The sequence below is a fragment of the Etheostoma cragini genome, chromosome 13 (genome assembly GCF_013103735.1).
Source record: "Etheostoma cragini isolate CJK2018 chromosome 13, CSU_Ecrag_1.0, whole genome shotgun sequence".
Lineage (NCBI taxonomy): Eukaryota > Metazoa > Chordata > Actinopteri > Perciformes > Percidae > Etheostoma > Etheostoma cragini.
In genome coordinates, this window is record NC_048419.1 from 20925536 (window position 1) to 20939595 (window position 14060).

Here is a 14060-nt window from a genome sequence, read left to right on the forward strand (position 1 = left end):
ATATATATATATTTTTTAAGTTTATCCCCTACTATGCGGTCTTTAACTAGAGGTGTCTGGCTCAGTACATATTTGTTGACTTGCTTAAAGGAAGCAGCAAATAGACTCCGGTTGTGACTGCGCTAAATAGAGCTGACTGGATTTTGATGAGAATGCTATTAACTTTGTTTTTGTTCGAGTCAGCTGAGAGATTGCAAGTTCAGAATGGAATAGATGGTGACACGGAGTCCTCATCCCCCATTTCAATCACATGCATGTTGGGCATGAGAGCTGTTCAGAGAGCCGCTAAGAGTGTGTCAGCTGAGGAAAATTTAATTATGACCCCATTTCATTGTTGTAGTTGTTCTAAATGCGTTAATTTCTTTCTCATTCCTATTCTAGAGACAGACTGAAAGCATAATGAATCTTACCATTTCACAACAGGTATAGACAGTCTCCTTGAACCGTCTCTCTCTCAATGCAATCTTTTGTATGTAAATCATTTAGTTTGTAAATCATTTAGTTTGGGTAACAGATATGTTTGCTTGTATTGTTAGAAACGTTTAATTATTGTAGGATGTGAACTGTTGTTCATTCTCCAGCCCTTAATGCTTCCTACTATGTTTGTCTTGTCCACTGTTATATGTACATAAACAGTATAGCTATACCAACAAAGAAGCAGGCAAACAATTCAACAGATTGGACATAAACTGCACGTTCAGGTCTAGCATTTTATTAAATGCTAAGGTTTCATAGATAGATAGATAGATATACTGTGCATAACCTTTTTTAAGTGGCATTAATTGATTATGGTGGCGCCAAGGTAAGGACAATTTTAAAACAAGCTGACCAATAGTCACCACTTACTGTATTACCAGATTATGAAGTTTATAAAAGTTAACAAACAATAGGCAACGTACAGCAGACATTTTCCCACCATATACAGATCAACATCATTTGTTTGGAGCTTACATAAAACATGTAAGTGTAATATTCACTCCTAATTAGATTTTTTTGTTTTGTGCTGGAATGGGCATGCAGTCAAACCAAAACAATTAGCTAAAAAAGGCTATACAATCTCCGTAGTGCAGAGTTGAGTGTTGAATATCTGTCAATTCAGCACAGCCATTTGACATTTCATTCAGTGTTTATAGAAGAAATAGCAATGCAAGTTTAAATATGAGGTTGAGTATGCATTGGACTATAGAGATTGAAAGGAAAGCTCATATTAGTGTTAGAGTTGATTCCAAATGTTCCCTAAAAGATCTGTTAAATACAATTTTTTTTAAATTTTTTTAGATTTTTTTTCTCAACCCGCACTTTTTTGAGTGTATTCTCCTTTATCTTTTCATGTTGTTTCATTTTGTACCTGAGGTAGTGCTGAAAAGTTTATTTCCTCACTAAAAATAAATAAATAAATGATAACCAGGCTGGTGCTGTTCAGAGACATTTCCTCTCTTTGGTGTTTGTTCCACTCAAAATGCATGAAGAAAAATCAAAATTTAGACGTTGTTCCATGTAAACTGCTGGACTCATGTCGTCTACTCTCTCTGAATAATTGGCCCTTGCACTTTTAGGGTTAGCCATAGCTTATAACTTCTAAATAACCAAACCAAGTCAAAGAGGACAAACTGTGCTTCGATGTGTTTTTATTCTGAAGTGTTTAAGTCAAATGGCATTTTTCTCACCTGACATTACAGACCAGGCTAAATGTAAACATGCTTTAGTTAAACTAATCCAGACAACTTTCCAGCATACCTTTTTTAGAAAGGCAGTTCATCACTGCTGCACTTCGCTGGCTTTGACCAGAGTGATATTCTGAGTGATACTTGGCTGAACAACCCACTGTATAATACATGGCTTGTGTATTCTTTTGTGACACATTTATGAGCATTAAAGAGCTTTTTTATGTTGGTGTCTAACTTGGACAACATATTTCAGTGGTGTTTACAGAAGATTATTTAATTCATGTCTCTCCGTTACTAATTTAAACGTGTTCATTTATACAAAGTGCCTCGTTGAATGCTGTTATAATCCCTAAATAATTCTGTTTACAAGACCAAACTTTTTCTTTCTTTTCTCCTTCTTGAAGCTACTGGGTCATAGTCTGAGTTTAATGAGCAGTTGGAGCCAGATCATTAGACAGCTTTTGCCAAATAAGCACAAAGGAAACACACCGAGAATACAATTAATTATTTATTCATTTCACTAAGGCCTTGGAAACTATTATTAGCACTGGCATGGCACCAGATGTTACCAAATTGGATTTAAGAGTATTTAATGCCATCACTCTCCCTCCTAAGTGGACCCTTTTTCCATCCAGTTTACATCATGTGCTCGTAGGGCAAATGTACATGCTTGCGTGCCTACTAAGTGCACCAGAAGAAAACAAATCTGATGCCTTTATTCCTTTTAAATTTGTAGCTGCCCTCCATAAAAGTAGTTGTACTTTGAGCTCCTCAGGCCATTGTGAAAGTATTTTCCTTCAGTGCTTATTTTCTAAGCACTAAGAATTTGAACACTTACTTCCAACTCTATTGCTTTCTCCTGCGCCTCTCCGTAATGGACTCTCAACTTGTTGTTGAGGGCAACCGAATCCTAAATCCTTGAGACTGAATCCTGTTGCTATTTAGGGTTCATGTCCCATCAGAAATCACAGTGAGGCATTTAAGACGAGCTAAAGACAAAGGAACAACGCAACTGCTTGTAGACACTACTCCACTGTTATGGCTGTCACGAATTACCGAATGATTGATGGCACATGTCATTTTTTTAGGTTTGATATTTGTCGCTATTAGTATTTACGTTCAGGTCTACTGGACCGGAGGGTAATAATTGTAGGTGCTATGAACTTTAAATTTGTTCTCCTCCCCCTAACTGGGCCTGTGTCTGTGTGCGGGAATATTCTCTTTCTGCACCTACTATTGTAAAGTTACAAAATTGTTTCCTCTCAAGCACTTTCACCTATTCTGATTTAAGTTCTAAGAAATGAGCACCAATAATGATCCAAAATCTTGTTTTTATATATATTTTTTACCTTTTTATAATTTGAATTTCCTTGTTTTCTCACAAACAATAAAAATTATCATAATTGTGATCTCACCAGGTCACAGATTTAATGAGCCATTTGCAGTTTCACTGTACCAGGCGGGTGGCAGTTATGAATTATAAATAATGTATTTATCATTGGTAATTGATCTAAAGTAAACATCTGTTAGTATTTTTACATACATGGTTATGGCTGTCTTGATTTAAAAGCCTAAATAATGTGGTGGGTCCACCAGACCGGGGAACATTGGCTGTGTAACAAAAACATGAACACCTTAGGGTTAAACATCTGATGTGTATATACAGTATTAGATTGCCCATTTTTTTTTTTCAATGTCACTCTCACAATACATTTTTAACTCATATTTATTGCAGAACCACAGGGATTCAGAAAACACTGTTAGACACATGCAAACCAGACAGATTTTTTAATAAATAAGGGCTGTGTAAATTAGTAAAAAAAAAAAAAACGGCACCCATTTTATTTTGATGCGCGTTTATCACACGCAGGTTATGTGATTTGGGCCTCGGGCTGCTCCGTAGTTTGATAAATCAGGAAGCAAAGGAGCAGTAACGTTGTTGATGAATGGCAGAACCAAACCTCCTTGAGCCAAAAATTGACAAAAGTTTATTTTTAAGTGGAAATTTCAGTTTCAAAGCCCTTTTTGATGGTTAATACGAAAGTTATTTACTGTATGCACTGTCGATGTGAATGAAGTTACCATCAGAGTACGTCGGGTCTCAAACACCACTTGATGGCCAAGTATAAGACTCATGTGGAGAACCCTCCTCCACGGAGGTGACCACTCCCCCACCTGAGCCACAGCCGCCTATTTGGATGATAATATCAATTAATGTGTCCATCTTCAAAGTAATTATGTCAATAATCATTGTGCTTGTAAAATAGAGTAAGTGGCTCTAGACCAGCTAAACACGTTCCAGTTTAAAGGAAATCATAAACATAATTTAAACATTAAACCCCTCACATTACTTTCTTAATCTCTTTGTGACATTTGAGTGTCAGATTGAATGGAATTTAGAATTTTTTTCCTCCGACTAGTCTTTCCTTGAGTTAGCTGGGGAGTGCTGTGTCATTTGCAAACACTGACACATGGGAAAAATGTACATTTTCTAAAAGGAGTCCCTCACTGAGGATGTAATTCTGAGAATATTAGCTTGCCAAAACAATTTTGTGCAGAGAAAACCATTACAACAGAGAGCCAGAGCTGTACAAATCTTGGTTTTACCCATAATCACTGATTATGTAATCCCTAATAGTTGTAATCCATAACACGGCCACTTTTATAAAACATCCTAATATTAGAAAAAACCTTCTGGTTACATTCAACCTCTGTTTTATTTTCCTTGTCTTGATTATTATGTTCGATGGCGTAGAGCCTTACAATAGCTTTAAAGGTCTGACAAACACAGCCAACTCAAAGAGCTAGATAAATCAGCAGTGTGTTTCATTAAATACCATTCACACTGCCGTAATAGGCTTGAACAGCTGTTTCTGTTTTCAACAGTTCAGTTATAGCCTTTTTGGGAAGTTCATGGTTATTCACTTTTTGTCATTAATTTCGCAGGCTGCCTGTTTCTACGGCATTCATGTTAAATGTGATAAAAATAAAGATTTTTCTTTTCTTTCTTTTTTTAAAGCAAAAGTTCAAAACATTGGTCTAGATGACAATATACAGAGAAGTACACTACACACACCGAAGAAGGCACAGTGCACCACCTCCACAATCTTTCCTACGATCAAATGTTTCCACACGAAGACAAAGAGGAAATACAAGAAGGAGGGAGACACAACAGCAAGAACGATGTCTGCAGGTCACAAACAAGACACACACAGACAGACAAACACACAAACGAATAAGAGCCATTGACAGGGTGACCGGCATAAGACAAAAGGGACCAAACACACACAGAAGCAAGAAGGCTATAGCACAAGTCTACAACATGGATTTCAAGTGTCCAAAGTCTTTCCTGGCGCTCCATTTATACGAGCCGTGGAGAGCTCTATAGATATGACATCCAAAAAGGAAAGGGTCCATGTGGGAATAGACAAGTCCTGAGGTGGTTTCCAATGGGTTTCAATCATTCTCTTAGCCACTGTAAGTCCAGCAAAAACAGCAGATCTTTCAGAATCAAAAACATTAATAGTAACAGGTACAGTATCATTTACCACCGCAGATATTTTGGATGCCAAATTCTTCCAGAACTGACCAACAGGAGAGCAATTCCAGATCATGTGAAGATGTACACCTTGACCTTTTAGTGGGCAGCAAGAGCATAAAGGGCTGTTCATTATTTTCCTGTGATGCATTTTCACAGGGGTGAGACATGTCCTATGAATACAATTGTAGTGAATCTGCTGATGGTCTGGATTGCGTGATACTTCTGGATTGTCAGAACATACATCATGCCAGTCGAGATCGATACTCTGGCCTGGGCAATTGTGTGCCCAGATCCTCTCAGTAGGAAGGCCAAATCTTGTCAAAGTCAAGATCTCGCAAATAAACTTGAGATCTTGCAAAACAAAGTCAAGATTTTGCAAAAGTGTTTGTCCTCAGTACAAGTATTTGAAATTTTTTTCTTTCTCAATGTCACCTCGGGGGCTCCGTAGTGATCAAATACTTATGTAATGAAAAAAAAATGCAAATTAAAAACCGTTCAAAAAAAAAAAAAAGTGATTTTCTGGATTTTTGTTTTAGATTCGGTTTCTCACAGTTGAAGTGTACAGACCTCTACATGCTTTGTAAGTAGGAAAAAAAACCAAATCGGCAGTGTATCAAATACTTGTTCTCTCCACTGTATTTGGCAAGATTGGGCCAGGACCAATACCTTAAGACGCCAGGTCTGTCGAGCCAATCATGTGACTCCTCCTGTGTGCAACGTTGAAATTTTTCTACTTACTGGCCCCATTCAATAGAATTTGATTTTGAATAAAAACTATATTATAGGATATATTCTTGTTTTTCTTCAGCAGAATTGATATTTATCAATGAAAATGCAACGCATAACCTTTTATATACAATACATTGGTTCTAAATTCAAACAAGCAAGTCAGCCTCTTGGATATTTGGGAAGGTGAAAATGAAATACAACAAATTGTTTTTGCCAGTTTTGTCTTTATTACTTGTATCAGTGTGCAGTGTGTTCCTGCATCAATAATACATTAATGTCACAGGAAATGCGACCAAGATAAATCTCTTTGTTCAATTGTACTTTGTGATAAACTATCTCTGAAAACAGACCTGAGAATGCCAAAAGCGTGTCGCATTGCTGGATAATAGATTGACATATCAAAGCGAATGTAATGACACAGAGGGAATGATACAATGACAAACACATCAGTCTGTAAAACCAACCTCAGAGCTTAAACTGCCTCAAGTAAACAAAGTGTTTGTTTGTAGTACAGTAACCTGTTGCGGTTGAGAGACACACACATACAAACAACACACACACACACACACACACACACACACACAAACGCTCTTCAGCTCAATCTCTATCACCTCTCCGCCTACATCAGACCCCAGACTAAAAACCTGGGTGTTACCAAGGTAGCTAGCTAGCATTAGTTGGTAACTTAAAGGTTCTGTAAACGATGTTGGGTGACGTCACTTCTTGTTGACGTTTTAAGTATTTTTTTTTAAGCAAGACTAGCTTGCCCCTCCGTCCTCCTCTTTCGTCCCCTCCCCCTCCCTTCTGTGCTCCCGCCCACTGACCCCCCCCCACCCCCACCCCCATATCGTTTTTGTTGGTTATTGGCTGGAACGCTGTTTGTGTAGGCTTTGGGGTACAGATTGCCACTGTTTTTGTTGCAGTTTGTAGACCCTGACACGCCTCAGAAGGGTTGACAATCTGCAACTCTCCCTCTTTAGCGTTGAGCTTAGTGCAGCGCCATAGCAATCATAAACACTGGCTCTGGCCGTTTGCTCCTTATTGTTTGGTGCTGGTGGAAGCGCACCCATTGGTTGTTGACAATAGTCACATGATTTAACTTCACTACCAGGACTTTAATATTTAACCGTCAATATGGGAAAAAGACTGACCCGGACTGAGTTTTATGACCACCGTACACCAAACGATTGAGATAGCAGGAGCCCAACTCTAGCCAGACTATCATGATTACAATCCGATATTGGAAATTAGTCTGTGACAATGAAATTGCTTGAAAAGTCGTTTGAGTAAGATCGGCAAAATAATGCTGATCTTACACCTTGCTGGAACAAGCTCTTTTTTGCCTTCATTTCCCAGGGGATGGATCTAAATTACCCTCACAAGTTATCATTCTGGTTTTCAGTTTCCTCACATTGCTTCGTGGACTTGCAACAACAACAAGGCTTTCAACAGCTTTCTGGCGTTTTATAGCGTTTTTCAATTCTCATGTAAGTGACTTAGCATTAAAATAACAAGAACTCTGTGTGGTACAATTTAAAAGCCAGTTCTGTTATGGGAATGATTCTCGGTTCCTAAATCTAGCCTAGGCTGATGTCACGTCAAACTTCACTACCCCTTCGCATCTTCCTTACTCAGGTTTTTTTCAAAACTTACCTCTCGCTGACCCACTCTCTTTTTGTTTTTCATTCTCCTTCCTTTTATCTTTCCCCTCTCCATGATTCTGAGTGTTGCTCTTTTCCACCCTATTTTTCCCCTATTAACATTTTTCCTTTTAATATTCTAATCATGAAAGCAAAAGTGATAACTTGCATTGCTTAGCATAATGCTTTTAGCATAACAATGTTTACTGGATGCAGTCTTGGGGAACAGTAGTTTATTATAAGCAGTAGGCTTTGTCTTGGAGTCTGGAGATGGTCTGAATCTGTTAAACACTTCTTTTTTTTTGATCAGGTAGCGTACACTAAAAGCAGCTTGTGGTTGATAAAATGGCATGCCTAAACTACCAGCGTCTTGCAGCAAGATTCTGGTTCTGTCCCCTCCACTTTTTTAGTTTTTCATTCCCTGATATTGAGATGCTGCATCCGAAATATTAAGGCCAGCATGCAGCCGGCTCCATGCTGCTATTTCCACTGTTGGAGTGATAGGGATGGCACTCCCAGGGTCAAGTGGCGAGTGCCTCCCCCTCAGCTAAAATGAAAATGTTGAACAGATGCTGTGCTGTCGGGTCCGTCTGTCTGCCTCAGCGTTTGATGAGCCAGTGTTTAGTCAGTCTGTCTGCATTAGCCTTTAAATGGGCTAGTGTTTAGTCAGTTGGTCTAAATATTTAATGGGCTAGTGTTTAGTTGCTCTTTCCCAGACAGACTGAGTAAGCACAAGTTAGTTAAACACTAACAACTGCTTTCCCCGGAAAGGGTTTAGGTCTGACCCTTGAAACGTTTGATACTGTTTTGAAATTGATAATTAAAATGACAGTATGATATCTGAGTCTTGGTTTCAATATCGACGTGATACTTTTTTCAACACCTTACTTTAAGACAACTTCAATGGTTCTACAAAATCTTCACAAGGTAACAAAATCCACCTGTCAACATCTGTAAAGCTCACTTATTATCCCCTTATATCTTGTATATCATTGCTATCTTTTTCTTTTTCCTTATTACTTTTTGATACTTTACAATTGTCCATACTATTTGCGAAAAGCAAAGGTGCCTTTAGGGCATTGTTAAATGGTCAGTGTAATCCATAACACCTTTCTAAATGATTATATTTCCAAGACTCTCACTAATACTGTCTTAGTATTTTACAAAGCCAGTGTTTTACTCGTTTATCTCTATTAATATATGTATTGGACCAAATTTTTGTCCAGTCACACTTATCTCGCAATATTTAATGAGACAGACTTTAGTAGTACAGTCTCATTTATGTATTGGGCAAGTCTTAATTTGTCCCTCTATCTTGGCACTTAAGTGGCCAGCCTGTTTGTATTTAATGGGCCATTATTTACTCAATCAGTGTTTATTTTTTAATGGGTCAGTCGTTGGTCTGTCACTTAATCACTGCATTTAATGGCTCAATGTTTAGTTGGTTTGTCTTACATCTATTTGGTTGTTTTTGACCGTGTAAACCTGCCATGCTAATATGAATACGCTGTAATAAAGCACTTTTTATTTTACTATATCTCTTTCTACTACTATGGGCTAATGATTAACATAGAAACGATCAGACACTTATAGATTTTAAATGCCCTTCAATCAGAGCTCCGTGATCTGCTTAACAATAGTACAGTTGAACGTTTAACAGACAGTAATAACCTAATATACCATCATTACTGAGATTAAACTACACTCAGTAAACAGAAACATAATTCTTGCAGCGCATGTGACCCAGATGGGCAATGTTAGCTCACACATAAAATAGCAATAACCCTTGTGATTTAGCCTATTGTTCCTAAAGTACATTCATAAATCCTACATAACATCGTCCCGTACCCAGAGAACATCAGACTTACTTATTGATGCACGCACACAGTATTGTCCACAAGAAAGGAAAGAGTGATAGCGTTTCACATTAACGCCTTTTCTCTATCACTTGATACCAGCTGTGTCCAAACCGAGTTGCAGAGCAGGACCTTAAGCTTCCACTGAAGGGGCCCTATCTTGTACCCTGCACAGCGAAAAGCCCCGACGCTGTCTCTTTGCGTATTTGCTAGTTTAAGACCGGCAGAGTTGTCAATTTCCTGTCCAGGACCCGTGGCGTGCGTGGCATCACGACGGCGACTCTTGATCTCACAATGATCACGTCAATTGGCAAAACCCTAATGGATACTTTATCCATGTCCAGAAGAAAAGGCACGTCACAGCAACCATACATTAGCAAATCCACACTGAACAAAGAATAGTCCAAAGTGTAAGTTAGACCTGTTATTACATAAAATCGCTGGCTACGTAAAATGGTCTCGGGGAGGAACTTGTTCCGTGGGAACATTTGCAAAAACATAGTTTTTAGAGTTTTGAGTTAAACATCAAACAAGTGTTTTCGCTGATTGCTTCCCTCCTCTGTAGGGTGCTGCTAATCAGTGAATTCTTGACTGGAATGAAAACCCTGGATTGTCTAGACCCTCCATGGTTCTCATTTGAGATCCTCGAGTTAAAGAGAGCAGTCATGCAATAAATAGATCCACTGCGTGGGTCATGAAAGTGGACTGCAGCAGTCAGCACAATATCTAGCCAAGTCAAACAGCTGACGTGGCAACAGCATCTGACATTACGCTGTATCTTGGCCTTAACTAGAGGGCATAACAGGTGCCAGGAGTGAAACAAATTAGTTTTACAGAACTGATAAAAGGACTCCTGACTAATAAGTCTTTATGAAAAGTTCCGATAAAACTGCTGAATTGACTGATGATTTTGAGTAAGTCACCTGATCAGTGTTTGATGGTTATATAAGTGTGCCTAAGAACTAACTGGCTCAAAACAATCAAAATGTTTAATTTCTCTCATTCATAGCACCAGCTCTCGCTCAGCTGGCTTGCGCTATCTCTCTTTTCTCTGTTCTCTCATATTTTTTTTTTAAATGAGTCGGAAAGACGCCAACAAAGCCTAAGTACCTTTGACATTTTCAGTCTCCCTTTCTGCCTCTGGTTTTCTATTTTGCAGCGTTTATTCAAATATCACATGCTGAAGGCAACTTCAACATAAAACATGATACTTTTGTTGGTATTTCATGCATGAATTGCTCTTCAAACAAAGCAGTCCTGTTAAAAACCAAAACAAATCTGTAACAGGCCTATTTGACTAATATTCACCGTCCTTCAGATGTTGTGGAAACACAACAGCAACTTTTGGTTCCTGATTTAGTTTGTGAAGGTCCCTTTGTTCCTGGTGCTCATCGGTCAGATATGTTTCGGTTGGGTTGAGAGGCTCTAACTGTTCTTTGGGCATAGACACTTCCAAACCCCTCATTTGGATCCGGGGAAAACACTGATGGAGGCTCACACATAGTGTGTCACGTTTCTCATTAATCAGTATTCTTCATTATATTGAGTGCAATTCCCCGGTGAAGCAGAGAACGGAGACAGCAGTCAAACAAGCAGCCAAGGTTAAGTATGCAGACTTGGTTTTTGGGCTTATTGTATTAGTCATTACATGCATCATATTTAATTTAGCAGAACTAAAGCCCCCTCCTGCTGCAGTTAGTATCACAGTTATGCTTTTTCAGAGACTTTCTTATTAATGTTAAAAACCTAAAATAAGTGAGTTGTTTTTGCACACATACAGTAGGTACCACATTTTGGACTAGATATTTTGTTGATTGAGTGTGACATTGCTGAAGTCAGCACTGCCTAAGGCTTATTACTGTGGCTTTGTGACTCAAGGTCAATCAAAGAATATAAAAAAATGAATCTATTAAAATCTATTTTATGTATGAGAGTGAACAGATAACTTGAAAATGAGTCCGTTTTTTTTTTTTTTTTTTTGAAAGGTGGAAAAGTAACCGGCATTGTATACACATGGAAGGGAAACGATGCACTACTGGAAGTTTGGGAAGATGTCTTGCTAAATTAAGTGATAGTGGGATACAGACAGTGCCCTCTTTCCACTAATGAACAGCAGATAATAGAAGACTTTTTTATATATATATATATATATAACAATTCAGTGCTGCAATTATCTATCTAGGCTTGCCTGGCAAAAACTAAAATATAAAACATTTTAAATAGTGAATAATCTTTTTTTTTTTTTTTTAAATAACATTTGAGTCACGTAGGCTATGTCACATAGGGATGGCCCTTCCACTCTTAAGGGCATCTGTTAGTCCTTAACATTGGAAAAAGGCTTTGTAAAGTATTAAAATACCTGAAATCCTCATAATGCTATGCAGGTTTAATTTGAGTGAAAGCATGACCACAGAGAATACTACTTTCTGAATGGCCAGAGGCGCTGCATTTTCTGCAGATAACCTTACGGCTCAGTTAGCCTCAATATTTAATGAAAACCTTTTTTTTGTGTGCATATTATTAAGCTACGACGTCTCCTAGTTATAGTGTAGAAAATAATTTATCATTCCAAAATTAACCGTGGTTGTGACAGCAACATTTTTTTTTTCTTTTATTTATTCTAATATCAGTAAATGATACATTAACAACAACACAATATGATGATCTTGGATTGTAAACTTTAAATTTGTATATATTTATAGTACAGGCCAAAAGTTTAGAACCACCTTCCCATTCAATGCATTTTCTTTATTTTCATGAGTATTTCCATTGTAGATTTTTGTTGAAGGCATCAAAACTCATTCATAGTTTGGATGCCTTCAGTGATAATCTGCAATGTAAATAGTCATGAAAAGAAAGAAAACTCATTGAATGAGAAGGTGGTTCCAAACATTTGGCCTGTGCTGTACATGCAAAGGGGGATTTGGGAGTACCTCAACCATAGATCACTTTTCTGTACACCTACTAGTCCAATATGCCTATTTTGTAAAAATAAAGAATTCAAAACCAAAAAACCATGCCGATAGCCATTACAGATCACACACGTGCGCCATCAGCCACAGACAAAATGTCAGAGAGAATGACAAGAGATGTGACTTTAATTGTTTTCATGATAACTGACAAGTGCAGGCCATGTCAGCAGTAGTCACAGATGGTAGCAACAGTGCTGAACCAGTGTTTGATTAAAAAAATCAAGATACAGACTTTGACTCTTTTTTGTGTTACAGTTTAATCAAGTGTTGAATATTGCTAAAGTGGAATGGTAAAAAAAAGCAACCAACCACAGTGAGTGACGATGGTCCAATTTGTGAGGGTCCTTCTTCCGTGAATAATTCCATCTCTAAAAAGCAAGTGCAAATTAGTGCAGGTGTAATAAAATAAAGTTGTGGTAGGGCGAGTTTCTAAATGTAAAAGGAAAAAAAGAAGGGAAGCTGCACTTAATCAGTTCAGAAATGAGACGTGATAGTTTCTTAAAAAAATAGAGCAGTTATGATGAAGGAACATGGTTTCTGTTGAATTGTGTACACAAAAGAGAAGGCACAGAGTTGTGGCTGTGTGACAATTAATCAATAACAAATAATTACATTTGTTAGTAACCAAGTGTTTTGTGGCTTTCTTTGTACATGTACCTCTCTTGTTCATGTATAACTAGGGCTGTAACTAAATCAGGATTTGGCTGTTTAACAATGAAGATTTAACTAATTGTAATAGAATAGAAATCAGAAAATCCAGTTTTCCAATCCAAAGTTTGAGTTATGATTTCGACAACATTTACATAATTAAATGCGGCCAAAGCGGTTTCATAATGACCCTAAAATATTTTCAAACTTCTCAATGGGTGGCAGTCCCCGCAGTCCCGGGGGATTACACTGGGCGGGTCAGGGACGGCTGCTCGGTGTTGGAGGATTCCCTCATCTCCCTGCGTTTCCTTCGTGGCGGTGCCCAGCTACCGGCTCTTGACCGGCTTGGAAAAGCTCGGGGAGAATGTGGCTCAAGGCGCCGTCTGTGATCTTTACAGCACTCCTAGTCCGGACCTTGCTGCTTCCCAGGGCTGTGGACTTAATGCTCAATGTTGAGGCGATGTCAGCAGCACCCCCGACTCCTCTTGAACCAGTACCTACTTTACCGTGATTTGTGGGTGGGGCTTCTTTTCCTTGTCATAACATTCATTTCTACAGACCACAGGAAAATACTGTTCAGCACGCTCAATCTGCTAGTTTATAAAAATGCAATGTAATGCACACTGACTGACAAAACAAATGAATAAAAATCCTTTAAGTCAAGCCAGGGTGACCGACGAATAATTTGACTCACCGATTTTTAGAGTGCAGCCCTACAATTTAGTAATTCCCTAAGCCTTAAATGAAAGCATCTAACCTATTCAAGTTTTTTCTTCTAATTTGACACTCATTTCTATATAGGTTCAATGGTTTCTTCAGTAAAAGTTTGGAAACAGGCATTGAACCAGTGTATTATTTCAACCTCAGATTTTCCTTTTCTGAAAGGTTTTCTGAATTTTACCAATTCCACTGCTGAACCTGACCGTTTTTAAATTTGTGAACATTAGCAGTGTTTTGTATTTAACCACATTAAGCAAACAACAAAGGCCTGATTGTGATTAACATGT

General features: G+C 38.1%; 1 protein-coding gene across 1 annotated transcript in view; it reads left to right on the top strand.

Moving 5' to 3' along the window:
* The window catches only part of tmem132e (transmembrane protein 132E), a 330057-nt gene that overhangs the window by 49592 nt on the left and 266405 nt on the right, over positions 1 to 14060 (top strand). The gene's annotated exons all lie outside the window — the stretch shown is intronic.